The 14,482-nt window shown below is 37.8% G+C and overlaps 1 pseudogene across 1 annotated transcript; it reads right to left on the bottom strand.

Moving 5' to 3' along the window:
* Positions 1 to 4,282: 4,282 nt before the first annotated feature.
* LOC311506733 (interferon-induced very large GTPase 1-like) lies at positions 4,283 to 12,734 on the bottom strand (annotated as a pseudogene). Its single transcript has 5 exons — positions 12,726 to 12,734; positions 11,897 to 11,999; positions 11,192 to 11,767; positions 5,845 to 9,129; positions 4,283 to 5,686 (listed from the first exon to the last, which is right to left on the bottom strand). The product of its transcript is annotated as an interferon-induced very large GTPase 1-like (transcript).
* Positions 12,735 to 14,482: the final 1,748 nt, after the last annotated feature.

The raw sequence follows: 14,482 nt of genomic DNA, 5'->3' as shown, positions 1-14,482 counted from the left end.
TATAAATAAAATTTAATTGAATTGAACATTTCAATTTAAGTTTAATTTAGAAATAAAAAGAGCATAAACCAATGGTTTTATGTGTAACATAGAAAATGTTCAGGTTGAATCCCTATAAATTAGACAATGGCGCCATCTGCTGTCACAGTTTTATCGTTTTATTTATGACAGCAGATGGCGCCATTGTCTAATTCTGCAACTAGTTGTAACAGGTTGCAACTCAATTCAATTCAATTCAATTCAATTTTATTTATATAGCGTCAATAACAATACAAATCGTCTCAAGACGCTTTACAAAAACCCAGCCTGAAACCCCCAGAGCAAGCCTGAAGGCAACGGTGGCAAGGAAAAACTCCCTTTTAACAGGAAGAAACCTTGAGCAGGGACACACACAGCAGTAAACATTCTACATAGCAATAGCACAGAATTGCATGACTAGTAGTATATAGGAAATTAGAGGGCAAGAGCTCTGTGCCAGAGAAAAGAAAGTGGAGGATGCGCGAGAGGAGAGAGAAGAAAGAAGGAGGACATGTGTTTGGTGCATCGTCCCCCAGCAGCCTAGGCCTATAGCGGCATAACTAAGGGATGGTTTAGTCCAGCCCTAACTATAAGCTTGATCAAAAAGGAAAGTCTTAAGCCTGACCTTAAAAATAGAGAGAGTGTCTGCCTCCCGAACCCAAACTGGGAGCTGGTTCCACAGGAGAGGAGCCTGATAGCTGAAAGCTCTGCCTCTCATTCTACTTTTTGAAATTCTAGGAACCACAAGTAGGCCTGCACTTTCAGACCGAAGTGATCTGTTGGGATGATATGGTACAATAAGGTCTTTAAGATACGATGGAGCTAGGCCTTTAAGGGCCTTGTATGTAAGGAGGAGGATTTTAAATTCTATTCTAGACTTTAAAGGGAGCCAGTGAAGAGAAGCTAAAACTGAAGTAATATGATCTCTCTTGCTAATTCCTGTCAATGCTCTTGCTGCAGCACTTTGAATCAATTGGAGGCTTTTTAAAGAGCTATTTGGACAGCCAGACAGTAATGAATTACAGTAATCCAGTCTGGACGACACAAATGCATGAACTAGTTTTTCAGCATCACTCTGAGACAGGATGTTCCTAATTTTGACAATATTACGCAGGTGAAAGAAGGCAGTCCTGGTCACTTGCTTTATGTGACATTTAAAGGACATATCCTCATCAAATATAACACCAAGGTTTTTTACAGTAGTACTGGAGGCCAAGGTAATGCCATCCAAAGACACCACGTGATTAGATAATGAATCTCTGAGATGCTTAGGACCGAATACAATAACTTCTGTTTTGTCTGAGTTTAAGAGTAGGAAATTACAGGTCATCCAAGCCTTTATGTCTTTAAGGCATGCTTGGAGTTTAACCAACTGATTAGTTTCATCTGATTTCATGGATAAATATAGCTGGGTGTCGTCTGCATAGCAATGAAAGTTTATGTCATGTTTTCTAATAATCTTGCCTAATGGCAACATGTATAACGTGAAGACAATGGCAAGCATCAAAAGCACACAGATTTCCGGTAATCTTCAAAGCGAAGAGGATTTGCCCGGAGGTAACGTATCTGTCAATGTTAAATATAAAGCTCTTAAAAGTTAAGCTAATTAATTTGACCGTGTCTTTGCTGAGCTAACTTCTCATTTTTCTTGTGTTTTACTCCACTCTAAACTGCAGTTAGCTAACGTTAGCGTGATCTTTCCAGACAAAGGGGGATGCGCTGTAGACCACAGAAATGACAGCTCTACCCCATTTTTTTTCCATTCAGTACAGGTATGTGACATTTATCACTTTGGTGTAATTTTATTTTAAATGTGCAGGTATTTTGGTGCCAGATATTTCTGCAATTTTTTATTTTGTTCGGTAATGAACTACGTTACATTGTTGTTGTTAAAAATACTTAAGAAGCTAACAGCTAGCTCAGTATGCATTTTCTGTATCCTCATGAGAGAGAACGATTTATTTTAATTTAATTTAGATTACGTGTTGATTTCTCAGCACCCCCATTTCCTACAGAGATGACAAATCTGCCCTATCATTTTGTTTGGCAAAAACCCTGGCGAGCTCCAAGAGGTTCTTTTAATCAAGTTGACACATTTATCATGTTTATGCTTCAACCAAAGTCTTCCTCGTGATTTTAAACGGTTAATTCAGTGTAAAGTCTCCCAACTCCAACTCCCTTCTCACGTTGACATTGCTCGTTTTAGACGATAATGTTTAATAAGTCTTCTTGAACTCACCGTGTCAATTTTTTAACAGAAGAACCGTTGCAAAGAGTTACTGTTTTAAAGAGAAGCATTGACCGGTGTAATCCGTCCATCATCAAACTGTGCTACTGTTTGAGAGGAGTTTTCAGTTCTCTAAATTTGATTTTAATACATTTGCAAACTTGATGGAAGTGCTTGACTTTGAGCTGATTTGACTAAAGCAAAATTTTAATATGGTTATTCACTAATTAGTCTGTTTATAGGTAGCTGTTGTGTTTATTATATTTTACACTTTATATGCGTTAAATCCACACAGACAAATGTGCTCAGATCTTGGAATAAGAAAAAAAGTGGAATTATTATTATTTTTTTTAAATTTAATAATGGATTTTTGGAGGAAAAAAGTCTGAATTTTGAATACTGTATATTATGTTGAATTCTCTGAATTTTGTATTTAATCTTGAAATGTGTGTGTGTGTGTGGGGGGGGGGGGGGGGGGTATGAAGTACGAAAACCCTCTTCAGTTCTGGTTTATTAGTAGATTGAGTTGAGTTCAAACTCTTCAGAATTTGGAGTTTGGTATCAGATTCCAAATAGAAAATAAAATATTTGGAGAAAACAGTTAGAATTTGGTGAATCAAACAAATATTCCAATTTTAATTTTAAAATTTAGATGAAAACGCATCTGAAACTTTGTTAGGAGCAAATCGGGTCTTTCAGTAAATATGAAGCAGTTATTTTATTTTAGTTATTTTCACTCATAATTGCCATTTATAGCACACAAATTCAACATTTCATATAAGTTTGGGAAATTTTTATTGTAAAACTGAAACACAAATAAACCAGGTCCACTTATAGCACACAATGTAAAAATCAATATTATCAATGTTATCAATGAATGAACAATACAGGCAGTATCTTATTCATAATAAAAGAAGAAAATCTGTAAAAGTAGATTAATATAACACAGTTCAAATACTGTCATTCAGACAAATATATTTATTTTAACTGATTTTACAAAACAACTTGAGGATGTGAAAACAAAAGACATAAAGGCACTGTGGTCTACAAAATAATATTTGAAAAAAGAGAAAAAATCTTCTTATAAAAACTGAGACTTTGCAAGGAATACATAGCCATTATTTCATAATAATTCATTGCAAACATTTATAGCATTCAAGTTCAAAGTCAACATTGTGTTTGCATTAAGTCTAAAGCCCAAGATCATGTTAAAAAGAAAAACAAGAAACAATACTGTGTTAAATGGGATTAATATAACACTCATACAGACAAATATGCTGTCTTCTGATTTGTTACTGAAAGTATGAAATAACCACTGAATGTTCAAAAACTTTGAAAGCAATAAAGCCACTCTAGTCTACATAAAAGCAAAAAAATACAGAGATTCGTTTCTTAATTTTTCAATTTTTTTTTTCAGAATTCCATGTTTAATCTGAAAAAACTTCTTATGTAAAGCAAGACGAACAAAACGCAACAAAAACAGATCTTCTCTTTCTATAGATATGAAGCAGTTATTATCACTCAATATCACCATTTATGATCAACATTGTTTTGTCACTGAATGAACAATTCAGTAAATGATGACAGTTCTTGTACAAATTTCCACATTATAACTTTCACTGTTTGCATTAAGGCTGGAAATCAAATAACAAGATTATAATAATAAAAAGAGGTCATTACACCACAGTTTAAATACAACAAACTTTCTATCACAGTTTGTTCTTGATCGTGTTTCAGCGTAAAATGGAGAAAATTCAACATAAAAGTTAGCAAAACAGATTAATCAACAAATATGCCTTACTTTCAGGCAACTGTGACTACTATGTCACAAAGAAAACCCAACTCAAAATACTTAGATTTAATTAGAATAAATATATCATATAACATCAATGTATATTTTGTTTTACTTCTCTTTCCAGAAATCCTCTCTCACCATTTTTTCAGTGACGCGATTGAATTACTGATAGCGTGTTATGATTTATTGGCCATTTGCATGAGACTCATGATTTTCAGCACACTTGCAGTTGCCATTGGTCACTAATATTTGAACATTTCATCCAGACTTTGAATAGCTTCTTCTTTTGTGTGTATTTTCCACTCACTGGGAATTTCACCTTTGCCCTCGAATTTGTAACCATAGTAGTCTTCTAGGTCCTTTTGAAATTTACACACAAACCATGTCCAGTATTTCAGCTTTGACTCATCAGGGCTGATTCTCCAGTTATCAAAAGGTGGTCCAGCATTTCTATACTGTTTGTAAGGAATTCGTACTTCTGAAGTTTTATTAGGCCGGAAGCTTTTATCACTTGCAACTTTTGTTGTGCAGAAAGTAACACTCATGATGACTGTTTCTCTGTAGTGCCGACCATTGATTGCAGATGATCGGTGAAAAGGGACACTGTGGTCATCAGGACTGTGATCTTCCAGGGTGTTGGTGCAAACAGCTCCACAGAATGGACACTTTACCCAGCAGCATTTACACAGTTGATCAATGAGGATTTGATCAGGTCTCAGCCTGAATTCTTTCATCTTATCCAGGGAGAGGTGGTTCATCTCCTCAATGATGTTAACCAGACCTTTCTCTATCTCTTCTTTGAGAAAGTCAAATTTGGTTATGTCCTTGAAGTTTTGACAACAAATGGTATCAAGTGGCAGCTCATCCTTGAGGAAAGAAGAAAATTCCTTCACCCACACCTCTGTGCCTCCTTTCTGGGTTTTGACTGTTGCTTCAAATAAAGCTTGTCTCACAAGCTGACTGATATCATCCACATTTTTCTTCAGTATATTCTGTGCTTTACCTTTTTGTTGTCTGAAGATGTATTTCTCGACTTCTTCTTTAATAAAAGTCTCTACTTGTCTCCTTGGATGTCGGATGTAGTTGATGAAACCACCAAAGTTCTCGTTCACTGCAAGTGATTTCAGCAGATGTTTCTCCAAGTCCAACCTGTTTCCACTGAATGCTGGGAAACTGCACCTCATGTCTTTAGCAAGATCAATGGCGGTCTTGTTACAGACAGTCTCAACAGTGGAAACCTTCAGTTTTTCACAGATAATTTCTCCAAACACGACAGCAGATGAGTTTCCTTTGCAGAAGCTTCTGAAAACATTATAGTATTGAATTTTATTGTTGTTTAGGTAAGTGAGGGCATCGTTGTTCTTTTTGAAAGCCTGGTGAGAATCTGAAAGCCATCTCCCCAACTCTTCAAAAACATACAACAAGAGGTCAACTGTAAACTCCTTCTTGAATGAATATTTCCTCTCTGATTCAAATTCTGTCACTTTTTCTTGAACATTTTTGGCCACTTCTTGTAGGTAAGTTGGGCTGTAGCCTCTTGTTGCCACAGGCTTGGTCTTAATTGCCTCGAGGGACTGCTTATCAATATCATTAATCAAGGATCTGATCATTTCCTGTTCATGTGAAAAAGCACCCTTCAATTCACCCTGTCCAGCATTTTGTTGTGGTGTTGAACCACTTCCTACCATTTGTCGAGCAAATTCCAACCCACGACCTAATGCGGCTTTGACTACATTTTTTCCTTGTCTGGTTGTGTGTGTGTTGGTTTCTTTCTTTCTTTCGTGAGATCGTTGGATTTCGTTACAGAGATCTGGGTACTTCTTATGAGTTATATAACAATGGTAATTCCCAACTTTTGATACATTTTTGTATCTTCCACTGCAGTTGGATTCATCTATGAGAGACCATTCAATCCCCAGCTCTTGGAGGATGAACATTTGGTCTTCTTCCAAGTTTATATCCTTAATGGGTTTTATATCTTTAGTTAATTCACTGACCCAGTCGGTCCAGACAGAGTTGAACTGCTTTTGAAGCTCCTCTTCATCTTTTGCCTTGTCTTTTAACTGTTGAGCGAGCTCTTTGCTCTTTTGCAGCAGTTTGTTCTCAAATTCTGGCTTCTTATCATCGAGCTTTTTACAAGCATTCTTCTGCTGGATAACTTCATCCAGTTTCCTTTTCACTTCTTTCACCAGTTCCTCATGAAACTCCTTGATTTTGTTTTCAAATCGGCCTCGCCACTGAACCAACATGTCTTTGTCTCTGTTGTCCTCAAAGTGCAACGTCATGTCTTTCTTGATTTTTTCATATGTTTTGCTCATTTCTTTCAAAAGGTAAGTAAGGTCAACCTTGTCAAGTTTTCCATTTTCAATCCTGGTGTAAAGTTGGTTTTCAATGGTCAGCATGCTGCTCCTGAGGTCCCAGGTCCAATTCCCGTATTGGACCTCAAGTTTTCTGTATGCTGCAATTTCTAGGGTGTTTTTGAAGCTAAAAACAAACTGTTCATTCATCAGGGCATTCCACAGGTCTTGAATTTTGCTTTTGAAATGTGAGAGAGTGATTCCAGCAGACTGGGAAGCCTTAGTGAGGATGATGCGCTTCAGTTCTTGGACACTTTCACTGTAACCAGGATTCGGAGGAGCCATCGGTGGACTCCCTTCCCATAGCTGGGCAAAGTATTTCACATCTTGTTGTACATCAAATGCAATGACGTCACTGAAGCACTCAACATCACACACCTCCTCTTTGGCAGCCAGCTGAGCCATCTGGTCCAGTTTTTCTTGCAGGCGTCTCTTTCCATCCATGTTTTTCTCTGCGGCGGCAATGTCGGTAACATTCTGGTGAACAAACACACAACTCGGAGAAAGCTTAACTTTCTTCATCCTCATGAAGGCCTGGACAACAATCTGCAGGACATCTTGCATCTCAGCTGGATTCTCACCAAAGATGTTGATCAGTGTCATGTTTCCCAGGCCAACAACAAATGTGGCCAGTGCGTTGTCATGGTGAAGAGTGGCATTACCTGCCAATTCAAGAGCTCGTAGTCCTTCAGTGTCCACTACAAGAACATAGTCAAACTTGAAATCTTTCTTGATTTCCTCTGACACTTTGACCAGTTGCATGAAGGCACCCTTGGTGCACCTACCAGCACTGACTGCAAACTGCAATCCAAACATGGCATTCAGCATTGTTGATTTACCACTGCTTTGTACACCCAGAACAGACAACACAAAAACTCTCTGGTCGCCCAGTTTCTTGATGACTTCTTCTAAAACACTAGATATCCATGTCAAAGGCACATGACCTGCATCTCCATCCATCAGCTCCATCGGGCGTCCCGACATCATCAGATCTGCAGCCAGCTTTGGGTATTTGGACCAGTTGGTCTGTCCACTGTTAGGTCGTTTCTTCAGAGCTTGATGAGCTTCATAGATCTGTCCCATTTCTCTAAAGATGTGCTCTAAACCAAAAGTTGCTGACTGCAGTTTCTTTGATATTGTTTCAAGCTCATCTTGTTTACCTACTAACAGTGGAGATTTGGGGTGTTTCTTCTTCAGAACCAAGACCTCAGACCACTTTTCATCATAGCTTTGGAGAATTGAAGACAGATCGTCTGTGCAGAGGGCATCTATTAAGATCTGAGTCCATTTCAGGAAGTACTCTTTCTCCTGAGATGACAAAGAAATGAGGCTATCAGTGAATGACTTCATCAGTTCACTGCACGAAGCAGAGCATTGATCTTCTCTGATTTTCATCAGTTGCTGATTTTTCTGACTTTTTTCCTTCTCCACGTTTCCTTTGAGATGATACAGTTCTTTGTTTATTCTCGACCACTCATGCCACATCTGGCCTTGACAGGGGAGAAATGTATCTTTGATCTTTGAAATGTCCATCCCCTGAATCAAGTTTAATATTTTCATTGCTGCCTTTTCCCCTTTTCGACACACTGGGTCGTCTTCATCCACACTGATTCCAGAGACGTTGGCCATAGATTTGAGCTGGAAGGAGGTTTGGAGTCCAGACAAAATCTTTCCAATAATTGCTTTCAGTTTTTTTGAAACATCTGACTGACTTCTGTCTTTCAGACCCATTTTGTATTTTCCCGGTTTCATCTGAACTGCATCACAATCGTTATCAGCAATGAGAATAATGAGAGGCTTTTGAGACTTGTAAAGATCTGAGATGACCATTGTACTTCTGTGGCTTTTTTCCAGAGTTGGTACAAAAACTACATTGACTGAAGACGTTTCAATCAGTATTTTAGTTTGTTTTTCAATCATCAGAGCATCACCATGAAGATTGCAGAAGGCAATGCAGTCAGTGAAGGAATCATTGGGTTTTCCAGCAGGGCAGTACCAGGCAATCTCTACCACACCATTCATGAGATGGCAAGACTTGGTGCTGCCTGGACAGTTTCTGTGGAAGAAGGTGTGGTGACGGTCGTTGATCAAAGAGTTCATGAGCTGTGATTTAGACTGAGATAGTGAACCCAAGCGGAAAAATGACACCATGTGTGTCTCAGCATTGCAGATGGGCATACTCCTCATGGTGATGACATTTGCAACGTCTTTGATTTGAGTTGTCTTCCATGTTTTGATTATTTGTCGAAATGTCCACAGAGGACATTCAACTGCTGCAGTGTCCGGGTTAGGAACAAGGAAAGGCAAGGCGTACTGACACTGTGATAACTTTGTAATCATGTTCTGCTTAAGGAAGCTGTCTGAGCAGTGGAATACTGCCATTTGAACATCCATTGGATGCACATTAGTTTGTTTTGATTGGTCCACGTCTGCAGTGGCGCTAAAGAGAGCATCTAAATCATTGTCATCTGATTCAAATATTAGAACAGACTGTGAATCTTTTACATCAGAACCATCTTGTCTTTCAGGAATATATCTGGCTCTGTAGTCTAATATCATTAACCTCTGAAGAAAAGTATTAGCTAGATCTTTCTCTGATATATCATCATCTTGTTTAACAGGTGGACCTATTTTGAGAAAGTCTGCTGGTGACAACTTCTGTTGATCTTGAAGGTAAAGTCTGCTGAGCAGTGTTTCAGTTTCTCTTTGACATTTCTTTCTGTTGCTCTCTTCTGCAAAACAGAAATGATTAATGAAATTACCACAGGAACAGATATGGAAAAAATGGACAGTACCAGTCAAACATGCTGAATACGTCAATCTATGAAAAATACTGGACAGCTCTATTCAACTGCTTTACGGCAGGAATTGCTTGTCTCAAGTATTGTCCTTTCGTTTATTTTCAAGCACTCAGTTTCTTCTAGTTCACTGTGTGGTTAAACTGTCTCTCATAAGGACAGCCATGGACGTAATGGGACCAGGCCTAATGGGACCTTCATTGGTTTTCCAGCAGTTAAAGGGGAACTCTGGCGCAAAATGAACCTGGGGTTAATAACACATGTGTACCGAGTCCGACCGTTCTCTGGTATTTGTTTTCATTCATTTGTTTTGTTAGTCAAATGTGACCAGTTTTCTTGCAAACCGCTATTTAGCGTATAACTCTAGCCTTCGGTGCACACCTACACATAAAAAGAAATCCCTATTTCTATACCACTAACAAGGCTCACAATATCACCACACTTACACGGTAGCATAACTAGGGTCTCTACATGTAAACCGAAGCATTGAGAACTTTGCAAGTATATCCAGGCGGGCGCCATCTTGGGGAAACTGAACTGTCTGTTGCCGGAAGAAAGCACTGAGAGCATAGAGAAGCACTGAACGAAGAGAGTTCAGTTTCCCCAAGATGGCGCCCGCCTGGATATGCGAGCCAGACGCCAACGGTACTGTGTTCCTTTTTTAATAAACTGCCTGTATACTTGCAAAGTTCTCAATGCTTTGGTTTACATGTAGAGACCCTAGTTATGCTACCGTGTAAGTGTGGTGATATTGTGAGCCTTGTTAGTGGTATAGAAATAGCGATTTCTTTTTATGTGTAGGTGTGCCCCGAAGGCTAGCGTTATACGCTAAATAGCGGTTTGCAAGAAAACTGGTCACATTTGACTAACAAAACAAATGCATGAAAACAAATACCAGAGAATGGTCGAACTCGGTACACATGTGTTATTAACCCCTAGTTCATTTTGCGCCGGAGTTCCCCTTTAAAGCAACAACAAGAAACAGAGTGGTGCATGCAATGGCCTGGCCTACTTAATCACTTGCTATAAACCCAACTGAGATGGTTTGGGATAAGTTAGTCTGCATTGCGAAGGCAAAGCAACCAACAAGTGCTTAACTTATGTAGGAACTGCTCAAGACTGTTGGGAAAGCACCCAGCAACAAACTCACTCTCGGGTTTTGAGAAAACTTAAATTTTAAACATGATTTGTTTGTGCTTTTTTGTTCATTGCATAATTTCATGTATGGTGCCGCTTAAATGTTTGTGTGCCCTTCCCTTTTCTCCTTTTTTACATACAAATTATTCAAAATATTCAGCAGATTTTCCTAAAAGCAGAGAAAGAGAACTCATAAATAAAATGAAATATTATTGTATTTTTGTTTATTCAGAAAAATGAGCCAATATTATATGTCTGTGAGGTGCAATAGTAACTGCAGCTTGTTGTAAGAAAAAAAAAAACAGATTGCACAAGGTCATTTATAGCTCATCTTTTCAGATTACTTATTGTTTCTTATTTCTTCCTATTTTTAACTTGTGTAACTTTGTCAGTTAATTTTTTTGTTTGGTTTCAGCTTAGTTTTGATAATTTAAAAATATTTAGGTTTGTATTAGCTTGATCCTTTGATTTACCTACTGAATATTGTAGAGGATATACTGCCAATGTATACTGTACATTAAAAGGTTTAATAGTTGTTTTCAGCATTGGTCATGATGTTCACTGCTGTTAGTTGTGCAACTCGTATGTTTTGGTTGAAGTGTGCATCATAGTCAGGCTATAAGACACTGGACAGTTGCAGGATGATTGTTGTTATCAAGTCCTCAATCACTTAAAAAATTAACAGAATAAGTAATATTGAAATACTTTTTTTCCAATCTGGCATAAAATGGCCTCATAAGTATCAGTGTGAAGTTTTTCAGATCTTTGAAAAAATCGAACGGCAACAATTAGGAAGAATTTACGACCCCCCCCCCCCCCCCCAACAGGTTCCAAAGTTACATCCATATGAAAATCTCACCTGTCCCAGTGCTTTCTTCTTGGTAGAGTTTGTGGTCTAGTTGTTCTTTCTTCTCTTTCTTCTCATCACACATGTCTCTACTGTAGCAGTGCTGATCGTTTTCAGAGACCATGACATCTATTTTTTCCAACAGATCTATTATCTCTTTTTCATCTGTCATACTTCTTATACATGTGTGGAATCTTTGTTCAGCAAAACTGGAGAAATCTTTAAGGTCTTCCAGTGCACTTTCACATTTTTCATCCAACTTATGAGTCACTATTGTCATTACAAAAGAAAGAAAGTCTTTGCCGAAAGCTTTTTCTATCCTCTGCTCTGCTGAGTTGTAATGGTTGACGTGCAGACCATTTGGCAGCAGTAAGAGAAAGGCATGAATTCCCTGATTTAATGGGATTCTGTCAATGTTTGGAAAACCAAGCATGTTAATGACAGAGATGTGTCGACCACACAAATCATATAGTTTGGATGAAAAATGTTCCACATTTGTTTGCTCGTCATGGTCAATGAAGATGTTTCTCGGTCCAATCTCAATGGAATTTGTATCACCGATTAACACAAGTGTGATCTTAGGCTTCACTGAAAATAAACAGAAGAACATCAGTAGATTAGACAGCCAAGTTCATTACAATGGATGGAGGAAATGAAATGCCATAATAAAATCTATAAAATCCATTTTATAATCAGAGTTCCTATTTAAAATCTTACTTTTGTCTTTGCTTGCAGTTGATGCAGAGTTTGTTTCAGTCACCCCTCTTGTGGTGCTGTCATTCGTCTCTGAGTGCCGAGCTTCATCATTTGTTGGATCAAGCTAAGAAAAAAGGTGATTTCGTTTTATTTATTAAATTTATTCACAAAATGCAAATAAACCTCAAAACTGCAAATACACAACATTCATAAGAAGTACCACTTTTCCTATAATAACAGATTTTAGATAGAGAATAAAAAGTAAAAGTTATTTTAAAAGCTGCCAAATTGTGTTTATCCTGTTTTATTCAGCATGACCAGAGAGGGCGCCACATACATTTGAAACATGTAGAGTGTTTTAGAGATTATTTGGCATGAAATGCAAATGATCGCTTTATGTCTATTTTCAATGTGTCTGAGCATGGAAAATATTTTTTTAAACGGCAGAAAATAAATGGGGTCTTATGTTTCTGTTTAAAAGAGGGTTAGCAGGAGGAAGTCTACAAATATGAGATGAGATTGACTTGAACCAGAAATACAAATACAAAAATCTGAAAGAAGTACAAAAACTCAAATAACACTCTGAACAAACAAACAAAAAAACAACATAAAAATAAACACAAACAGACTGGAACATTCACAGACATAAAAACTGATATCTGACGAGGAGAAGGGCCAGACTATCAACAGTCTAGAGATAGTTTATAATTTGCAGATAATCCCAAAAAGGAAGAAAGTTTAGCAACTACAAACACACAATAGGTCTTTTTCATATCAAACATTTCGACTTACTAGGGTAAGGAAAACATTTACATCTGCATACTAAAACACTAACATTGTAAAAACTCACCTGTTGCATTTCCTCAGCTCTCCCTGCTCTGTGTAGAAGTGGCTGCCTTATCTGAAATCCTCCGTCACCCTCAAGTATATATAGAGCTCAATGTCCCGCTGTGTCAGCCTTTCACAAACCCATGTACCTCAAACACATAGATGCGATATGATTGCTCTGCTGTAAATCAGTGATGGAAAAAGTGAAAGTGCAAGCAAGGGACCTGATTCCTTTTGAGACCTCATGACTTACAAGAAAACACTGATTGGACTCTAACTGTGCATGGTATTGGTACTTTTAAAAGCACTTTTAAAACAACACGGTTGGCCAAAGTGCTGTACACAGACATGAGAATGTATAAAACACAGAGAAGAATTAGAAACAAGATTAAAATCATAAAACAATCCAACAATAAAAACAATAAGAACAAACATCTCAAACTGATTTAAAAGCCAAAGAGAAAAAAATATGTTTTAAGAGAGTGTAACCCTGCTGAAATCCCTACCCACATAAATGGTAATCAATAATAAATGTTTTTAATGTTAATGTTTTTAAAAAGACACAAAGGTGCATTATTAAATATTTTATTTTATTTTGAACTAGCTCGTGGTGAGAGAGGGAGTACCAATCGAGAAAGAGGATAATACTGGTCCTTAATTGGTCAAAGGTGTGTGATTGATGGGGTCAGACCTGGAAGAGAGAGTGAGTGTGAAAAATTAAAGAGTGAACTGGAATGAGAGATGACGGGTCACCTGCCAATAGTGTGTAATTGTATGAGATAAACTAGTAGTTTCAGTATCTAGAAGACTGTCTGCTCAACATGCTGGACCTGGATAGCTGAGCTACACCTGGTTGTGGACAACTAGAGTCATTTCTACTCAAAGTTTCTTTTGTAGTTGTGCACATTTTGCTGCGTAGCTAAACCAACACATAGAATTGTGTTCATTTGCCAAGTCATCAGTCGGACATCGTCGCGGGTTGCCTGTGGACTCCATCTTTCTTTCAGCTGTCTGCTTCCATATTGGGCCATTACCTTAAGCCTCGCCCTTTCATCAGGGACTCGGACTGGATAAACTATTGTTCTCCGGAGTTGAGCTGCACTCGAGGTAACGCTTTTCCTTTTACTGTTCTGTGTATCGTGCGGATTAAAAACTGTGGATTTCCTCGCACTCAAGCGTCGTAAACTCAGGCCTGCAAACACGGTTTTATTTCGGTTGTGTCGGCTGTGTGTGTGCTGATGTTGTGTGGGCCCACTGAGTTTTAGTTATTACAGATTGTAACACAAAGCTACATATCTCGGGTGTTTAAAAGATACTTTGAGTAGCTTGAAGGTAAATTTTATTTCAACTTCAACTTTTTTGTGCCTTAATTGTTTCTGACTACAAAGGATGAGAACAAAGAATTTAAGATATTTTTTCATAAAAGTGTATTGGTTTCTGTTTGTTTGCATTTAAGTTTAAGTAAATAATTGATTACTGATGTCTCAAACACAGTCTGGTGTAATATTACTTATGTTCGTCGCCCCTTTTTGAGTTAAAGGTGAGCACAGTGACCTTCTTACCTGTGTGTTTATCATTATTATTACTATTATTTAGGTTATTAAGAAGATATTAAAGCAACACAGGACAGCCAAAATTATTACAAATCAGGGGAGAGTCACACATATTGCTTAAAAGGGTTTATTGCCAGTTGCATTTAGTTTCTTTACAAACTCATGGTCCTTTCTCTGACTTAATCGGGAGAAGTGGGCTACAAGAGGATTTAAAGAGAAGAAGTGA

The sequence above is a fragment of the Chelon labrosus genome, assembly GCF_963514085.1.
Source record: "Chelon labrosus genome assembly, chromosome: 21".
Taxonomy (NCBI): Eukaryota; Metazoa; Chordata; class Actinopteri; order Mugiliformes; family Mugilidae; genus Chelon; species Chelon labrosus.
Note: the sequence above shows the minus strand (reverse complement) of the source record. Positions and strands in the feature narration are given on the sequence as shown.